The sequence below is a fragment of the Triturus cristatus genome, chromosome 7 (assembly GCF_964204655.1).
Source record: "Triturus cristatus chromosome 7, aTriCri1.1, whole genome shotgun sequence".
In the NCBI taxonomy this organism is placed as follows: domain Eukaryota; kingdom Metazoa; phylum Chordata; class Amphibia; order Caudata; family Salamandridae; genus Triturus; species Triturus cristatus.
The window spans coordinates 1,581,833,853-1,581,853,365 of record NC_140590.1 but is presented as its reverse complement, the minus strand read 5'-3'; positions in this window follow the sequence as shown (position 1 = coordinate 1,581,853,365).

The following is a 19,513-nucleotide window of genomic DNA, read 5'->3' as shown; positions in this document are numbered from 1 at the left end:
ATATATATATATTAGGGCAACCTTGGTATTTGGAATTTAAGCGGCCTTTGCCGGTCGCAGATCTGCCCCGCCGCTTCCAGCGGATCCTGGGTGTTCATGACCAGTAACACTCGTTGGAAAGGAGGGGGCCTGAGCCACAGGCTGATATTGGGAAGCTGATCGCCATGCCACTAGGACCTTTTGCCCAAACGGGAGTAACATTGAAAATGGTGGAATTGTGCAGCGCACTTGCTTTAACGAACTGTTGAGTCCTTAGGCATATCAGGACTACTGTTACCAGCATGCCTATGGTATCGCCCACACGGGCGGGACTTGGCCCACATGGGCGGGACTCGTAAATGAAATAAATCAGCTGTTCATAATATACCGGCTCAGTCTTCATCATTTATGCCAGTGAACAAGAGCTTTCTGCTCGAAACGCGTATGGCTGCTGTAAAGGACTGTGACATGCTGACAGCCGACTACCTGTGGTTTCGTGAGCGTTAACCCTTCCCTGAGTGGCGGATCCATTAGGGCAACCTTGGTATTTGGAATTTAAGCGGCCTTTGCCGGTCGCGGATCTGCCCCGCCGCTTCCAGCGGATCCTGGGTGTTCATGACCAGTAACACTCGTTGGAAAGGAGGGGGCCTGAGCCACAGGCCGATATTGGGAAGCTGATCGCCATGCCACTAGGTCCTTTTGCCCAAACGGGAGTAACATTGAAAATGGTGGAATTGTGCAGCGCACTTGCTTTAACGAACTGTTGAGTCCTTAGGCATATCAGGACTACTATTACCAGCATGCCTATGGTAACGCCCACACGGGCGGGACTTGGCCCACATGGGCGGGACTCGTAAAGGAAATAAATCAGCTGTTCATAATATACCGGCTCAGTCTTCATCATTTATGCCAGTGAACAAGAGCTTTCTGCTCGAAACGCGTATGGCTGCTGTAAAGGACTGTGACATGCTGACAGCCGACTACCTGTGGTTTCATGAGCGTTAGCCCTTCCCTGAGTGGCGGATCCATTAGGGCAACCTTGGTATTTGGAATTTAAGCGGCCTTTGCCGGTCGCGGATCTGCCCCGCCGCTTCCAGCGGATCCTGGGTGTTCATGACCAGTAACACTCGTTGGAAAGGAGGGGGCCTGAGCCACAGGCCGATATTGGGAAGCTGATCGCCATGCCACTAGGACCTTTTGCCCAAACGGGAGTAACATTGAAAATGGTGGAATTGTGCAGCGCACTTGCTTTAACAAACTGTTGAGTCCTTAGGCATATCAGGACCACTGTTACCAGCATGCCTATGGTAACGCCCACACGGGCGGGACTTGGCCCACATGGGCGGGACTCGTAAATGAAATAAATCAGCTGTCCATAATATACCGGCTCAGTCTTCATCATTTATGCCAGTGAACAAGAGCTTTCTGCTCGAAACGCGTATGGCTGCTGTAAAGGACTGTGACATGCTGACAGCCGACTACCTGTGGTTTTGTGAGCGTTAACCCTTCCCTGAGTGGCGGATCCACTAGGGCAACCTTGGTATTTGGAATTTAAGCGGCCTTTGCCGGTCGCGGATCTGCCCCGCCGCTTCCAGCGGATCCTGGGTGTTCATGACCAGTAACACTCGTTGGAAAGGAGGGGGCCTGAGCCACAGGCCGATATTGGGAAGCTGATCGCCATGCCACTAGGTCCTTTTGCCCAAACGGGAGTAACATTGAAAATGGTGGAATTGTGCAGCGCACTTGCTTTAACGAACTGTTGAGTCCTTAGGCATATCAGGACTACTGTTACCAGCATGCCTAGGGTAACGCCCACACGGGCGGGACTTGGCCCACATGGGCGGGACTCGTAAATGAAATAAATCAGCTGTTCATAATATACCGGCTCAATCTTCATCATTTATGCCAGTGAACAAGAGCTTTCTGCTCGAAATGCGTATGGCTGCTGTAAAGGACTGTGACATGCTGACAGCCGACTACCTGTGGTTTCGTGAGCGTTAACCCTTCCCTGAGTGGCGGATCCATTAGGGCAACCTTGGTATTTGGAATTTAAGCGGCCTTTGCCGGTCGCGGATCTGCCCCGCCGCTTCCAGCGGATCCTGGGTGTTCATGACCAGTAACACTCGTTGGAAAGGAGGGGGCCTGAGCCACAGGCCGATATTGGGAAGCTGATCGCCATGCCACTAGGTACTTTTGCCCAAACGGGAGTAACATTGAAAATGGTGGAATTGTACAGCGCACTTGCTTTAACGAACTGTTGAGTCCTCAGGCATATCAGGACTACTGTTACCAGCATGCCCATGGTAACGCCCACACGGGCGGGACTTGGCCCACATGGGCGGGACTCGTAAAGGAAATAAATCAGCTGTTCATAATATACCGGCTCAGTCTTCATCATTTATGGCAGTGAACAAGAGCTTTCTGCTCGAAACGCGTATGGCTGCTGTAAAGGACTGTGACATGCTGACAGCCGACTACCTGTGGTTTCGTGAGAGTTAACCCTTCCCTGAGTGGCGGATCCATTAGGGCAACCTTGGTATTTGGAATTTAAGCGGCCTTTGCCGGTCGCGGATCTGCCCCGCCGCTTCCAGCGGATCCTGGGTGTTCATGACCAGTAACACTCGTTGGAAAGGAGGGGGCCTGAGCCACAGGCCGATATTGGGAAGCTGATCGCCATGCCACTAGGACCTTTTGCCCAAACGGGAGTAACATTGAAAATGGTGGAATTGTGCAGCGCACTTGCTTTAACGAACTGTTGAGTCCTTAGGCATATCAGGACTACTGTTACCAGCATGCCTAGGGTAACGCCCACACGGGCGGGACTTGGCCCACATGGGCGGGACTCGTAAATGAAATAAATCAGCTGTTCATAATATACCGGCTCAGTCTTCATCATTTATGCCAGTGAACAAGAGCTTTCTGCTCGAAACGCGTATGGCTGCTGTAAAGGACTGTGACATGCTGACAGCCGACTACCTGTGGTTTCGTGAGCGTTAACCCTTCCCTGAGTGGCGGATCCATTAGGGCAACCTTGGTATTTGGAATTTAAGCGGCGTTTGCCGGTCGCGGATCTGCCCCGCCGCTTCCAGCGGATCCTGGGTGTTCATGACCAGTAACACTCGTTGGAAAGGAGGGGGCCTGAGCCACAGGCCGATATTGGGAAGCTGATCGCCATGCCACTAGGACCTTTTGCCCAAACGGGAGTAACATTGAAAATGGTGGAATTGTGCAGCGCACTTGCTTTAACAAACTGTTGAGTCCTTAGGCATATCAGGACTACTGTTACCAGCATGCCTATGGTAACGCCCACACGGGCGGGACTTGGCCCACATGGGCGGGACTCGTAAATGAAATAAATCAGCTGTCCATAATATACCGGCTCAGTCTTCATCATTTATGCCAGTGAACAAGAGCTTTCTGCTCGAAACGCGTATGGCTGCTGTAAAGGACTGTGACATGCTGACAGCCGACTACCTGTGGTTTTGTGAGCGTTAACCCTTCCCTGAGTGGCGGATCCATTAGGGCAACCTTGGTATTTGGAATTTAAGCGGCCTTTGCCGGTCGCGGATCTGCCCCGCCGCTTCCAGCGGATCCTGGGTGTTCATGACCAGTAACACTCGTTGGAAAGGAGGGGGCCTGAGCCACAGGCCGATATTGGGAAGCTGATCGCCATGCCACTAGGTCCTTTTGCCCAAACGGGAGTAACATTGAAAATGGTGGAATTGTGCAGCGCACTTGCTTTAACGAACTGTTGAGTCCTTAGGCATATCAGGACTACTGTTACCAGCATGCCTATGGTAACGCCCACACGGGCGGGACTTGGCCCACATGGGCGGGACTCGTAAAGGAAATAAATCAGCTGTTCATAATATACCGGCTCAGTCTTCATCATTTATGGCAGTGAACAAGAGCTTTCTGCTCGAAACGCGTATGGCTGCTGTAAAGGACTGTGACATGCTGACAGCCGACTACCTGTGGTTTCGTGAGCGTTAACCCTTCCCTGAGTGGCGGATCCATTAGGGCAACCTTGGTATTTGGAATTTAAGCGGCCTTTGCCGGTCGCGGATCTGCCCCGCCGCTTCCAGCAGATCCTGGGTGTTCATGACCAGTAACACTCGTTGGAAAGGAGGGGGCCTGAGCCACAGGCCGATATTGGGAAGCTGATCGCCATGCCACTAGGACCTTTTGCCCAAACGGGAGTAACATTGAAAATGGTGGAATTGTGCAGCGCACTTGCTTTAACGAACTGTTGAGTCCTTAGGCATATCAGGACTACTGTTACCAGCATGCCTAGGGTAACGCCCACACGGGCGGGACTTGCCCACATGGGCGGGACTCGTAAATGAAATAAATCAGCTGTTCATAATATACCGGCTCAGTCTTCATCATTTATGCCAGTGAACAAGAGCTTTCTGCTCGAAACGCGTATGGCTGCTGTAAAGGACTGTGACATGCTGACAGCCGACTACCTGTGGTTTCGTGAGCGTTAACCCTTCCCTGAGTGGCGGATCCATTAGGGCAACCTTGGTATTTGCAATTTAAGCGGCCTTTGCCGGTCGCGGATCTGCCCCGCCGCTTCCAGCGGATCCTGGGTGTTCATGACCAGTAACACTCGTTGTAAAGGAGGGGGCCTGAGCCACAGGGCGATATTGGGAAGCTGATCGCCATGCCACTAGGTCCTTTTGCCCAAACGGGAGTAACATTGAAAATGGTGGAATTGTGCAGCGCACTTGCTTTAACGAACTGTTGAGTCCTTAGGCATATCAGGACTACTATTACCAGCATGCCTATGGTAACGCCCACACGGGCGGGACTTGGCCCACATGGGCGGGACTCGTAAAGGAAATAAATCAGCTGTTCATAATATACCGGCTCAGTCTTCATCATTTATGCCAGTGAACAAGAGCTTTCTGCTCGAAACGCGTATGGCTGCTGTAAAGGACTGTGACATGCTGACAGCCGACTACCTGTGGTTTCGTGAGCGTTAGCCCTTCCCTGAGTGGCGGATCCATTAGGGCAACCTTGGTATTTGGAATTTAAGCGGCCTTTGCCGGTCGCGGATCTGCCCCGCCGCTTCCAGCGGATCCTGGGTGTTCATGACCAGTAACACTCATTGGAAAGGAGGGGGCTGAGCCACAGGCCGATATTGGGAAGCTGATCGCCATGCCACTAGGACCTTTTGCCCAAACGGGAGTAACATTGAAAATGGTGGAATTGTGCAGCGCACTTGCTTTAACAAATTGTTGAGTCCTTAGGCATATCAGGACTACTGTTACCAGCATGCCTATGGTAACGCCAACACGGGCGGGACTTGGCCCACATGGGCGGGACTCGTAAATGAAATAAATCAGCTGTCCATAATATACCGGCTCAGTCTTCATCATTTATGCCAGTGAACAAGAGCTTTCTGCCCGAAACGCGTATGGCTGCTGTAAAGGACTGTGACATGCTGACAGCCGACTACCTGTGGTTTTGTGAGCGTTAACCCTTCCCTGAGTGGCGGATCCATTAGGGCAACCTTGGAATTTGGAATTTAAGCGGCCTTTGCCGGTCGCGGATCTGCCCCGCCGCTTCCAGCGGATCCTGGGTGTTCATGACCAGTAACACTCGTTGGAAAGGAGGGGGCCTGAGCCACAGGCCGATATTGGGAAGCTGATCGCCATGCCACTAGGACCTTTTGCCCAAACGGGAGTAACATTGAAAATGGTGGAATTGTGCAGCGCACTTGCTTTAACGAACTGTTGAGTCCTTAGGCATATCAGGACTACTGTTACCAGCATGCCTAGGGTAACGCCCACACGGGCGGGACTTGGCCCACATGGGCGGGACTCGTAAATGAAATAAATCAGCTGTTCATAATATACTGGCTCAGTCTTCATCATTTATGCCAGTGAACAAGAGCTTTCTGCTCGAAACGCGTATGGCTGCTGTAAAGGACTGTGACATGCTGACAGCCGACTACCTGTGGTTTCGTGAGCGTTAACCCTTCCCTGAGTGGCGGATCCATTAGGGCAACCTTGGTATTTGGAATTTAAGCGGCCTTTGCCGGTCGCGGATCTGCCCCGCCGCTTCCAGCGGATCCTGGGTGTTCATGACCAGTAACACTCGTTGGAAAGGAGGGGGCCCGAGCCACAGGCCGATATTGGAAAGCTGATCGCCATGCCACTAGGACCTTTTGCCCAAACGGGAGTAACATTGAAAATGGTGGAATTGTGCAGCGCACTTGCTTTACAAACTGTTGAGTCCTTAGGCATATCAGGACTACTGTTACCAGCATGCCTATGGTAACGCCCACACGGGCGGGACTTGGCCCACATGGGCGGGACTCGTAAATGAAATAAATCAGCTGTCCATAATATACCGGCTCAGTCTTCATCATTTATGCCAGTGAACAAGAGCTTTCTGCTCGAAACGCGTATGGCTGCTGTAAAGGACTGTGCCATGCTGACAGCCGACTACCTGTGGTTTTGTGAGCGTTAACCCTTCCCTGAGTGGTGGATCCATTAGGGCAACCTTGGTATTTGGAATTTAAGCGGCCTTTGCCGGTCGCGGATCTGCCCCGCCGCTTCCAGCGGATCCTGGGTGTTCATGACCAGTAACACTCGTTGGAAAGGAGGGGGCCTGAGCCACAGGCCGATATTGGGAAGCTGATCGCCATGCCACTAGGTCCTTTTGCCCAAACGGGAGTAACATTGAAAATGGTGGAATTGTGCAGCGCACTTGCTTTAACGAACTGTTGAGTCCTTAGGCATATCAGGACTACTGTTACCAGCATGCCTATGGTAACGCCCACACGGGCGGGACTTGGCCCACATGGGCGGGACTCGTAAAGGAAATAAATCAGCTGTTCATAATATACCGGCTCAGTCTTCATCATTTATGGCAGTGAACAAGAGCTTTCTGCTCGAAACGCGTATGGCTGCTGTAAAGGACTGTGACATGCTGACAGCCGACTACCTGTGGTTTCGTGAGCGTTAACCCTTCCCTGAGTGGCGGATCCATTAGGGCAACCTTGGTATTTGGAATTTAAGCGGCCTTTGCCGGTCGCGGATCTGCCCCGCCGCTTCCAGCGGATCCTGGGTGTTCATGACCAGTAACACTCGTTGGAAAGGAGGGGGCCTGAGCCACAGGCCGATATTGGGAAGCTGATCGCCATGCCACTAGGACCTTTTGCCCAAACGGGAGTAACATTGAAAATGGTGGAATTGTGCAGCGCACTTGCTTTAACGAACTGTTGAGTCCTTAGGCATATCAGGACTACTGTTACCAGCATGCCTAGGGTAACGCCCACACGGGCGGGACTTGGCCCACATGGGCGGGACTCGTAAATGAAATAAATCAGCTGTTCATAATATACCGGCTCAGTCTTCATCATTTATGCCAGTGAACAAGAGCTTTCTGCTCGAAACGCGTATGGCTGCTGTAAAGGACTGTGACATGCTGACAGCCGACTACCTGTGGTTTCGTGAGCGTTAACCCTTCCCTGAGTGGCGGATCCATTAGGGCAACCTTGGTATTTGGAATTTAAGCGGCCTTTGCCGGTCGCGGATCTGCCCCGCCGCTTCCAGCGGATCTTGGGTGTTCATGACCAGTAACACTCGTTGGAAAGGAGGGGGCCTGAGCCACAGGCCGATATTGGGAAGCTGATCGCCATGCCACTAGGACCTTTTGCCCAAACGGGAGTAACATTGAAAATGGTGGAATTGTGCAGCGCACTTGTTTTAACAAACTGTTGAGTCCTTAGGCATATCAGGACTACTGTTACCAGCATGCCTATGGTAACGCCCACACGGGCGGGACTTGGCCCACATGGGCGGGACTCGTAAATGAAATAAATCAGCTGTCCATAATATACCGGCTCAGTCTTCATCATTTATGCCAGTGAACAAGAGCTTTCTGCTCGAAACGCGTATGGCTGCTGTAAAGGACTGTGACATGCTGACAGCCGACTACCTGTGGTTTTGTGAGCGTTAACCCTTCCCTGAGTGGCGGATCCATTAGGGCAACCTTGGTATTTGGAATTTAAGCGGCCTTTGCCGGTCGCGGATCTGCCCCGCCGCTTCCAGCGGATCCTGGGTGTTCATGACCAGTAACACTCGTTGGAAAGGAGGGGGCCTGAGCCACAGGCCGATATTGGGAAGCTGATCGCCATGCCACTAGGACCTTTTGCCGAAACGGGAGTAACATTGAAAATGGTGGAATTGTGCAGCGCACTTGCTTTAACGAACTGTTGAGTCCTTAGGCATATCAGGACTACTGTTACCAGCATGCCTAGGGTAACGCCCTCACGGGCGGGACTTGGCCCACATGGGCGGGACTCGTAAATGAAATAAATCAGCTGTTCATAATATACCGGCTCAATCTTCATCATTTATGCCAGTGAACAAGAGCTTTCTGCTCGAAATGCGTATGGCTGCTGTAAAGGACTGTGACATGCTGACAGCCGACTACCTGTGGTTTCGTGAGCGTTAACCCTTCCCTGAGTGGCGGATCCATTAGGGCAACCTTGGTATTTGGAATTTAAGCGGCCTTTGCCGGTCGCGGATCTGCCCCGCCGCTTCCAGCGGATCCTGGGTGTTCATGACCAGTAACACTCGTTGGAAAGGAGGGGGCCTGAGCCACAGGCCGATATTGGGAAGCTGATCGCCATGCCACTAGGTCCTTTTGCCCAAACGGGAGTAACATTGAAAATGGTGGAATTGTACAGCGCACTTGCTTTAACGAACTGTTGAGTCCTCAGGCATATCAGGACTACTGTTACCAGCATGCCCATGGTAACGCCCACACGGGCGGGACTTGGCCCACATGGGCGGGACTCGTAAAGGAAATAAATCAGCTGTTCATAATATACCGGCTCAGTCTTCATCATTTATGGCAGTGAACAAGAGCTTTCTGCTCGAAACGCGTATGGCTGCTGTAAAGGACTGTGACATGCTGACAGCCGACTACCTGTGGTTTCGTGAGCGTTAACCCTTCCCTGAGTGGCGGATCCATTAGGGCAACCTTGGTATTTGGAATTTAAGCGGCCTTTGCCGGTCGCGGATCTGCCCCGCCGCTTCCAGCGGATCCTGGGTGTTCATGACCAGTAACACTCGTTGGAAAGGAGGGGGCCTGAGCCACAGGCCGATATTGGGAAGCTGATCGCCATGCCACTAGGACCTTTTGCCCAAACGGGAGTAACATTGAAAATGGTGGAATTGTGCAGCGCACTTGCTTTAACGAACTGTTGAGTCCTTAGGCATATCAGGACTACTGTTACCAGCATGCCTAGGGTAATGCCCACACGGGCGGGACTTGGCCCACATGGGCGGGACTCGTAAATGAAATAAATCAGCTGTTCATAATATACCGGCTCAGTCTTCATCATTTATGCCAGTGAACAAGAGCTTTCTGCTCGAAACGCGTATGGCTGCTGTAAAGGACTGTGACATGCTGACAGCCGACTACCTGTGGTTTCGTGAGCGTTAACCCTTCCCTGAGTGGCGGATCCATTAGGGCAACCTTGGTATTTGGAATTTAAGCGGCCTTTGCCGGTCGCGGATCTGCCCCGCCGCTTCCAGCGGATCCTGGGTGTTCATGACCAGTAACACTCGTTGGAAAGGAGGGGGCCTGAGCCACAGGCCGATATTGGGAAGCTGATCGCCATGCCACTAGGACCTTTTGCCCAAACGGGAGTAACATTGAAAATGGTGGAATTTTGCAGCGCACTTGCTTTAACAAACTGTTGAGTCCTTAGGCATATCAGGACTACTGTTACCAGCATGCCTATGGTAACGCCCACACGGGCGGGACTTGGCCCACATGGGCGGGACTCGTAAATGAAATAAATCAGCTGTCCATAATATACCGGCTCAGTCTTCATCATTTATGCCAGTGAACAAGAGCTTTCTGCTCGAAACGCGTATGGCTGCTGTAAAGGACTGTGACATGCTGACAGCCGACTACCTGTGGTTTTGTGAGCGTTAACCCTTCCCTGAGTGGCGGATCCATTAGGGCAACCTTGGTATTTGGAATTTAAGCGGCCTTTGCCGGTCGCGGATCTGCCCCGCCGCTTCCAGCGGATCCTGGGTGTTCATGACCAGTAACACTCGTTGGAAAGGAGGGGGCCTGAGCCACAGGCCGATATTGGGAAGCTGATCGCCATGCCACTAGGTCCTTTTGCCCAAACGGGAGTAACATTGAAAATGGTGGAATTGTGCAGCGCACTTGCTTTAACGAACTGTTGAGTCCTTAGGCATATCAGGACTACTGTTACCAGCATGCCTATGGTAACGCCCACACGGGCGGGACTTGGCCCACATGGGCGGGACTCGTAAAGGAAATAAATCAGCTGTTCATAATATACCGGCTCAGTCTTCATCATTTATGGCAGTGAAGAAGAGCTTTCTGCTCGAAACGCGTATGGCTGCTGTAAAGGACTGTGACATGCTGACAGCCGACTACCTGTGGTTTCGTGAGCGTTAACCCTTCCCTGAGTGGCGGATCCATTAGGGCAACCTTGGTATTTGGAATTTAAGCGGCCTTTGCCGGTCGCGGATCTGCCCCGCCGCTTCCAGCAGATCCTGGGTGTTCATGACCAGTAACACTCGTTGGAAAGGAGGGGGCCTGAGCCACAGGCCGATATTGGGAAGCTGATCGCCATGCCACTAGGACGTTTTGCCCAAACGGGAGTAACATTGAAAATGGTGGAATTGTGCAGCGCACTTGCTTTAACGAACTGTTGAGTCCTTAGGCATATCAGGACTACTGTTACCAGCATGCCTAGGGTAACGCCCACACGGGCGGGACTTGCCCACATGGGCGGGACTCGTAAATGAAATAAATCAGCTGGTCATAATATACCGGCTCAGTCTTCATCATTTATGCCAGTGAACAAGAGCTTTCTGCTCGAAACGCGTATGGCTGCTGTAAAGGACTGTGACATGCTGACAGCCGACTACCTGTGGTTTCGTGAGCGTTAACCCTTCCCTGAGTGGCGGATCCATTAGGGCAACCTTGGTATTTGCAATTTAAGCGGCCTTTGCCGGTCGCGGATCTGCCCCGCCGCTTCCAGCGGATCCTGGGTGTTCATGACCAGTAACACTCGTTGGAAAGGAGGGGGCCTGAGCCACAGGGCGATATTGGGAAGCTGATCGCCATGCCACTAGGTCCTTTTGCCCAAACGGGAGTAACATTGAAAATGGTGGAATTGTGCAGCGCACTTGCTTTAACGAACTGTTGAGTCCTTAGGCATATCAGGACTACTATTACCAGCATGCCTATGGTAACGCCCACACGGGCGGGACTTGGCCCACATGGGCGGGACTCGTAAAGGAAATAAATCAGCTGTTCATAATATACCGGCTCAGTCTTCATCATTTATGCCAGTGAACAAGAGCTTTCTGCTCGAAACGCGTATGGCTGCTGTAAAGGACTGTGACATGCTGACAGCCGACTACCTGTGGTTTCGTGAGCGTTAGCCCTTCCCTGAGTGGCGGATCCATTAGGGCAACCTTGGTATTTGGAATTTAAGCGGCCTTTGCCGGTCGCGGATCTGCCCCGCCGCTTCCAGCGGATCCTGGGTGTTCATGACCAGTAACACTCATTGGAAAGGAGGGGGCTGAGCCACAGGCCGATATTGGGAAGCTGATCGCCATGCCACTAGGACCTTTTGCCCAAACGGGAGTAACATTGAAAATGGTGGAATTGTGCAGCGCACTTGCTTTAACAAATTGTTGAGTCCTTAGGCATATCAGGACTACTGTTACCAGCATGCCTATGGTAACGCCAACACGGGCGGGACTTGGCCCACATGGGCGGGACTCGTAAATGAAATAAATCAGCTGTCCATAATATACCGGCTCAGTCTTCATCATTTATGCCAGTGAACAAGAGCTTTCTGCCCGAAACGCGTATGGCTGCTGTAAAGGACTGTGACATGCTGACAGCCGACTACCTGTGGTTTTGTGAGCGTTAACCCTTCCCTGAGTGGCGGATCCATTAGGGCAACCTTGGAATTTGGAATTTAAGCGGCCTTTGCCGGTCGCGGATCTGCCCCGCCGCTTCCAGCGGATCCTGGGTGTTCATGACCAGTAACACTCGTTGGAAAGGAGGGGGCCTGAGCCACAGGCCGATATTGGGAAGCTGATCGCCATGCCACTAGGACCTTTTGCCCAAACGGGAGTAACATTGAAAATGGTGGAATTGTGCAGCGCACTTGCTTTAACGAACTGTTGAGTCCTTAGGCATATCAGGACTACTGTTACCAGCATGCCTAGGGTAACGCCCACACGGGCGGGACTTGGCCCACATGGGCGGGACTCGTAAATGAAATAAATCAGCTGTTCATAATATACCGGCTCAGTCTTCATCATTTATGCCAGTGAACAAGAGCTTTCTGCTCGAAACGCGTATGGCTGCTGTAAAGGACTGTGACATGCTGACAGCCGACTACCTGTGGTTTCGTGAGCGTTAACCCTTCCCTGAGTGGCGGATCCATTAGGGCAACCTTGGTATTTGGAATTTAAGCGGCCTTTGCCGGTCGCGGATCTGCCCCGCCGCTTCCAGCGGATCCTGGGTGTTCATGACCAGTAACACTCGTTGGAAAGGAGGGGGCCCGAGCCACAGGCCGATATTGGGAAGCTGATCGCCATGCCACTAGGACCTTTTGCCCAAACGGGAGTAACATTGAAAATGGTGGAATTGTGCAGCGCACTTGCTTTACAAACTGTTGAGTCCTTAGGCATATCAGGACTACTGTTACCAGCATGCCTATGGTAACGCCCACACGGGCGGGACTTGGCCCACATGGGCGGGACTCGTAAATGAAATAAATCAGCTGTCCATAATATACCGGCTCAGTCTTCATCATTTATGCCAGTGAACAAGAGCTTTCTGCTCGAAACGCGTATGGCTGCTGTAAAGGACTGTGCCATGCTGACAGCCGACTACCTGTGGTTTTGTGAGCGTTAACCCTTCCCTGAGTGGTGGATCCATTAGGGCAACCTTGGTATTTGGAATTTAAGCGGCCTTTGCCGGTCGCGGATCTGCCCCGCCGCTTCCAGCGGATCCTGGGTGTTCATGACCAGTAACACTCGTTGGAAAGGAGGGGGCCTGAGCCACAGGCCGATATTGGGAAGCTGATCGCCATGCCACTAGGTCCTTTTGCCCAAACGGGAGTAACATTGAAAATGGTGGAATTGTGCAGCGCACTTGCTTTAACGAACTGTTGAGTCCTTAGGCATATCAGGACTACTGTTACCAGCATGCCTATGGTAACGCCCACACGGGCGGGACTTGGCCCACATGGGCGGGACTCGTAAAGGAAATAAATCAGCTGTTCATAATATACCGGCTCAGTCTTCATCATTTATGGCAGTGAACAAGAGCTTTCTGCTCGAAACGCGTATGGCTGCTGTAAAGGACTGTGACATGCTGACAGCCGACTACCTGTGGTTTCGTGAGCGTTAACCCTTCCCTGAGTGGCGGATCCATTAGGGCAACCTTGGTATTTGGAATTTAAGCGGCCTTTGCCGGTCGCGGATCTGCCCCGCCGCTTCCAGCGGATCCTGGGTGTTCATGACCAGTAACACTCGTTGGAAAGGAGGGGGCCTGAGCCACAGGCCGATATTGGGAAGCTGATCGCCATGCCACTAGGACCTTTTGCCCAAACGGGAGTAACATTGAAAATGGTGGAATTGTGCAGCGCACTTGCTTTAACGAACTGTTGAGTCCTTAGGCATATCAGGACTACTGTTACCAGCATGCCTAGGGTAACGCCCACACGGGCGGGACTTGGCCCACATGGGCGGGACTCGTAAATGAAATAAATCAGCTGTTCATAATATACCGGCTCAGTCTTCATCATTTATGCCAGTGAACAAGAGCTTTCTGCTCGAAACGCGTATGGCTGCTGTAAAGGACTGTGACATGCTGACAGCCGACTACCTGTGGTTTCGTGAGCGTTAACCCTTCCCTGAGTGGCGGATCCATTAGGGCAACCTTGGTATTTGGAATTTAAGCGGCCTTTGCCGGTCGCGGATCTGCCCCGCCGCTTCCAGCGGATCTTGGGTGTTCATGACCAGTAACACTCGTTGGAAAGGAGGGGGCCTGAGCCACAGGCCGATATTGGGAAGCTGATCGCCATGCCACTAGGACCTTTTGCCCAAACGGGAGTAACATTGAAAATGGTGGAATTGTGCAGCGCACTTGCTTTAACAAACTGTTGAGTCCTTAGGCATATCAGGACTACTGTTACCAGCATGCCTATGGTAACGCCCACACGGGCGGGACTTGGCCCACATGGGCGGGACTCGTAAATGAAATAAATCAGCTGTCCATAATATACCGGCTCAGTCTTCATCATTTATGCCAGTGAACAAGAGCTTTCTGCTCGAAACGCGTATGGCTGCTGTAAAGGACTGTGACATGCTGACAGCCGACTACCTGTGGTTTTGTGAGCGTTAACCCTTCCCTGAGTGGCGGATCCATTAGGGCAACCTTGGTATTTGGAATTTAAGCGGCCTTTGCCGGTCGCGGATCTGCCCCGCCGCTTCCAGCGGATCCTGGGTGTTCATGACCAGTAACACTCGTTGGAAAGGAGGGGGCCTGAGCCACAGGCCGATATTGGGAAGCTGATCGCCATGCCACTAGGTCCTTTTGCCCAAACGGGAGTAACATTGAAAATGGTGGAATTGTACAGCGCACTTGCTTTAACGAACTGTTGAGTCCTTAGGCATATCAGGACTACTGTTACCAGCATGCCTATGGTAACGCCCACACGGGCGGGACTTGGCCCACATGGGCGGGACTCGTAAAGGAAATAAATCAGCTGTTCATAATATACCGGCTCAGTCTTCATCATTTATGGCAGTGAACAAGAGCTTTCTGCTCGAAACGCGTATGGCTGCTGTAAAGGACTGTGACATGCTGACAGCCGACTACCTGTGGTTTCGTGAGCGTTAACCCTTCCCTGAGTGGCGGATCCATTAGGGCAACCTTGGTATTTGGAATTTAAGCGGCCTTTGCCGGTCGCGGATCTGCCCCGCCGCTTCCAGCGGATCTTGGGTGTTCATGACCAGTAACACTCGTTGGAAAGGAGGGGGCCTGAGTCACAGGCCGATATTGGGAAGCTGATCGCCATGCCACTAGGACCTTTTGCCCAAACGGGAGTAACATTGAAAATGGTGGAATTGTGCAGCGCACTTGCTTTAACGAACTGGTGAGTCCTTAGGCGTATCAGGACTACTGTTACCAGCATGCCTAGGGTAACGCCCACACGGGCGGGACTTGGCCCACATGGGCGGGACTCGTAAATGAAATAAATCAGCTGTTCATAATATACCGGCTCAGTCTTCATCATTTATGCCAGTGAACAAGAGCTTTCTGCTCGAAACGCGTATGGCTGCTGTAAAGGACTGTGACATGCTGACAGCCGACTACCTGTGGTTTCGTGAGCGTTAACCCTTCCCTGAGTGGCGGATCCATTAGGGCAACCTTGGTATTTGGAATTTAAGCGGCCTTTGCCGGTCGCGGAACTGCCCCGCCGCTTCCAGCGGATCCTGGGTGTTCATGACCAGTAACACTCGTTGGAAAGGAGGGGGCCTGAGCCACAGGCCGATATTGGAAAGCTGATCGCCATGCCACTAGGACCTTTTGCCCAAACGGGAGTAACATTGAAAATGGTGGAATTGTGCAGCGCACTTGCTTTAACGAACTGTTGAGTCCTTAGGCATATCAGGACTACTGTTACCAGCATGCCTAGGGTAACGCCCACACGGGCGGGACTTGGCCCACATGGGCGGGACTCGTAAATGAAATAAATCAGCTGTTCATAATATACCGGCTCAGTCTTCATCATTTATGCCAGTGAACAAGAGCTTTCTGCTCGAAACGCGTATGGCTGCTGTAAAGGACTGTGACATGCTGACAGCCGACTACCTGTGGTTTCGTGAGCGTTAACCCTTCCCTGAGTGGCGGATCCATTAGGGCAACCTTGGTATTTGGAATTTAAGCGGCCTTTGCCGGTCGCGGATCTGCCCCGCCGCTTCCAGCGGATCCTGGGTGTTCATGACCAGTAACACTCGTTGGAAAGGAGGGGGCCTGAGCCACAGGCCGATATTGGGAAGCTGATCGCCACGCCACTAGGTCCTTTTGCCCAAACGGGAGTAACATTGAAAATGGAGGAATTGTGCCGCGCACTTGCTTTAACGAACTGTTGAGTCCTTAGGCATATCAGGACTACTGTTACCAGCATGCCTATGGTAACGCCCACACGGGCGGGACTTGGCCCACATGGGCAGGACTCGTAAAGGAAATAAATCAGCTGTTCATAATATACCGGCTCAGTCTTCATCATTTATGCCAGTGAACAAGGGCTTTCTGCTCGAAACGCGTATGGCTGCTGTAAAGGACTGTGACATGCTGACAGCCGACTACCTGTGGTTTCGTGAGCGTTAACCCTTCCCTGAGTGGCGGATCCATTAGAGCAACCTTGGTATTTGGAATTTAAGCGGCCTTTGCCGGTCGCGGATCTGCCCCGCCGCTTCCAGCGGATCCTGGGTGTTCATAACCAGTAACACTCGTTGGAAAGGAGGGGGCCTGAGCCACAGGCCGATATTGGGAAGCTGATCGCCAGGCCACTAGGACCTTTTGCCGAAACGGGAGTAACATTGAAAATGGTGGAATTGTGCAGCGCACTTGCTTTAACGAACTGTTGAGTCCTTAGGCATATCAGGACTACTGTTACCAGCATGCCTAGGGTAACGCCCACACGGGCGGGACTTGGCCCACATGGGCGGGACTCGTAAATGAAATAAATCAGCTGTTCATAATATACCGGCTCAGTCTTCATCATTTATGCCAGTGAACAAGAGCTTTCTGCTCGAAACGCGTATGGCTGCTGTAAAGGACTGTGACATGCTGACAGCCGACTACCTGTGGTTTCGTGAGCGTTAACCCTTCCCTGAGTGGCGGATCCATTAGGGCAACCTTGGTATTTGGAATTTAAGCGGCCTTTGCCGGTCGCGGATCTGCCCCGCCGCTTCCAGCGGATCCTGGGTGTTCATGACCAGTAACACTCGTTGGAAAGGAGGGGGCCTGAGCCACAGGCCGATATTGGGAAGCTGATCGCCATGCCACTAGGTCCTTTTGCCCAAACGGGAGTAACATTGAAAATGGTGGAATTGTGCAGCGCACTTGCTTTAACGAACTGTTGAGTCCTTAGGCATATCAGGACTACTGTTACCAGCATGCCTATGGTAACGCCCACACGGGCGGGACTTGGCCCACATGGGCGGGACTCGTAAAGGAAATAAATCAGCTGTTCATAATATACCGGCTCAGTCTTCATCATTTATGGCAGTGAACAAGAGCTTTCTGCTCGAAACGCGTATGGCTGCTGTAAAGGACTGTGACATGCTGACAGCCGACTACCTGTGGTTTCGTGAGCGTTAACCCTTCCCTGAGTGGCGGATCCATTAGGGCAACCTTGGTATTTGGAATTTAAGCGGCCTTTGCCGGTCGCGGATCTGCCCCGCCGCTTCCAGCAGATCCTGGGTGTTCATGACCAGTAACACTCGTTGGAAAGGAGGGGGCCTGAGCCACAGGCCGATATTGGGAAGCTGATGGCCATGCCACTAGGACCTTTTGCCCAAACGGGAGTAACATTGAAAATGGTGGAATTGTGCAGCGCACTTGCTTTAACGAACTGTTGAGTCCTTAGGCATATCAGGACTACTGTTACCAGCATGCCTAGGGTAACGCCCACACGGGCGGGACTTGCCCACATGGGCGGGACTCGTAAATGAAATAAATCAGCTGTTCATAATATACCGGCTCAGTCTTCATCATTTATGCCAGTGAACAAGAGCTTTCTGCTCGAAACGCGTATGGCTGCTGTAAAGGACTGTGACATGCTGACAGCCGACTACCTGTGGTTTCGTGAGCGTTAACCCTTCCCTGAGTGGCGGATCCATTAGGGCAACCTTGGTATTTGCAATTTAAGCGGCCTTTGCCGGTCGCGGATCTGCCCCGCCGCTTCCAGCGGATCCTGGGTGTTCATGACCAGTAACACTCGTTGGAAAGGAGGGGGCCTGAGCCACAGGGCGATATTGGGAAGCTGATCGCCATGCCACTAGGTCCTTTTGCCCAAACGGGAGTAACATTGAAAATGGTGGAATTGTGCAGCGCACTTGCTTTAACGAACTGTTGAGTCCTTAGGCATATCAGGACTACTATTACCAGCATGCCTATGGTAACGCCCACACGGGCGGGACTTGGCCCACATGGGCGGGACTCGTAAAGGAAATAAATCAGCTGTTCATAATATACCGGCTCAGTCTTCATCATTTATGCCAGTGAACAAGAGCTTTCTGCTCGAAACGCGTATGGCTGCTGTAAAGGACTGTGACATGCTGACAGCCGACTACCTGTGGTTTCGTGAGCGTTAGCCCTTCCCTGAGTGGCGGATCCATTAGGGCAACCTTGGTATTTGGAATTTAAGCGGCCTTTGCCGGTCGCGGATCTGCCCCGCCGCTTCCAGCGGATCCTGGGTGTTCATGACCAGTAACACTCATTGGAAAGGAGGGGGCTGAGCCACAGGCCGATATTGGGAAGCTGATCGCCATGCCACTAGGACCTTTTGCCCAAACGGGAGTAACATTGAAAATGGTGGAATTGTGCAGCGCACTTGCTTTAACAAATTGTTGAGTCCTTAGGCATATCAGGACTACTGTTACCAGCATGCCTATGGTAACGCCAACACGGGCGGGACTTGGCCCACATGGGCGGGACTCGTAAATGAAATAAATCAGCTGTCCATAATATACCGGCTCAGTCTTCATCATTTATGCCAGTGAACAAGAGCTTTCTGCCCGAAACGCGTATGGCTGCTGTAAAGGACTGTGACATGCTGACAGCCGACTACCTGTGGTTTTGTGAGCGTTAACCCTTCCCTGAGTGGCGGATCCACTATGGCAACCTTGGTATTTGGAATTTAAGCGGCCTTTGCCGGTCGCGGATCTGCCCCGCCGCTTCTAGCGGATCCTGGGTGTTCATGACCAGTAACACTCGTTGGAAAGGAGGGGGCCTGAGCCACAGGCCGATATTGGGAAGCTGATCGCCATGCCACTAGGTCCTTTTGCCCAAACGGGAGTAACATTGAAAATGGTGGAATTGTGCAGCGCACTTGCTTTAACGAACTGTTGAGTCCTTAGGCATATCAGGACTACTGTTACCAGCATGCCTATGGTAACGCCCACACGGGCGGGACTTGGCCCACATGGGCGGGACTCGTAAAGGAAATAAATCAGCTGTTCATAATATACCGGCTCAGTCTTCATCATTTATGGCAGTGAACAAGAGCTTTCTGCTCGAAACGCGTATGGCTGCTGTAAAGGACTGTGACATGCTGACAGCCGACTTACCTGTGGTTTCGTGAGCGTTAACCCTTCCCTGAGTGGCGGATCCATTAGGGCAACCTTGGTATTTGGAATTTAAGCGGCCTTTGCCGGTCGCGGATCTGCCCCGCCGCTTCCAGCGGATCCTGGGTGTTCAT